The sequence below is a fragment of the Bombus impatiens genome, unplaced genomic scaffold (assembly GCF_000188095.3).
Source record: "Bombus impatiens unplaced genomic scaffold, BIMP_2.2 scf_1079, whole genome shotgun sequence".
In the NCBI taxonomy this organism is placed as follows: Eukaryota; Metazoa; Arthropoda; class Insecta; order Hymenoptera; family Apidae; genus Bombus; species Bombus impatiens.
Window position 1 is genome coordinate 409,195 of NT_177498.1, and position 1,002 is coordinate 410,196.

General features: G+C 54.4%; 1 long non-coding RNA gene across 2 annotated transcripts in view; it reads right to left on the bottom strand.

Annotated features, from left to right (window-relative positions):
• Positions 1-1,002, bottom strand: part of LOC117152308 — a 30,248-nt gene that overhangs the window by 7,707 nt on the left and 21,539 nt on the right. For both annotated transcript variants that reach the window (XR_004462652.1, XR_004462651.1), the window contains exon 3: positions 226-238. This is a non-coding gene — a long non-coding RNA (uncharacterized LOC117152308). The remainder of the gene's footprint in view (positions 1-225; positions 239-1,002) is intronic.

The window sequence follows — 1,002 nt, forward strand, 5'->3', positions numbered from 1 at the left end:
GACCGCCTCTGTCTCTCTCGTTCTCCGGCGTCTCCCTTCGGTCCCCGCGCGTCCCTTTCATCAGCCACGCTACCGATACCGCGCCTCTAAAAATCGTTACCGCTCGTACGATCAACCAGGCTCCGTTATCGAAATACCTAATCGCTCTTTGTAACGAGCTTTCGTTCGAACGAAACGAAAAGCGAACGACGAGTATCTTTGTACGCCGGGCCTGGCGCGTGCGACCGCGAGACGGTTCCTCGCGAAAACGGGAGAGCAAGATTTCGAAAAGTTTCTTCTATCGGTTGCCTCTTACGTTCGTCGAGAGTCGACCGGACCGTACGAGCGAACGAAATTACGCGCGCGCCTATAACGCCAAGAGAGGAGAAACGTTTTCGTCGATTTTACGATCGAATTACGCGAGCGTTACGAGGAGGAAGAGGATTAAAAAGGTGGAAAACGGAAGAGGAAAAATCAGGCTTAGCCGCAAGCTAAACCGGAATTGATTCGACCTTGCAAAAAGGGGGGTAACGCACCCCCGAGCAGGGTATCCAGCTGCGCTCGAATGACTAATACGCCAAACGTTCGTCGGGGTGCGAGCAGATTTTCAGGGGTGGAAACGAGCTGAATCGAATCCGAGATCGAACGTACACGCGCTTCGCACCCTTCCCCGGTTCTGTCCGACTCGTTGTCGACCGGTGGACGACTATGAAATTTTCCGCCTCCATATATACTTTCGCCCTTTCGCGCAAACGTGATCGCTGGAGGCACGACCAAGACCGCGACGAGATACGATTTAACGACTCTTTGTCGCTACGAACGAAGCTGCGCGACGATCGAACGGGGTCTCGCGGTTCGTGGAATCACCCCGAAAGTCCAGTAATAATTCGTCGAAAATTACACGGCGATTTTCGAGCCCGGTTACCGATTCGTCTCGCGTTTCACGACTTTGCCAACCCTCGGCTGGGGCGAGAGGAACGACCGAGGGATCGTCGGCCGAACGATTATCCGTCCGTTTCGGAC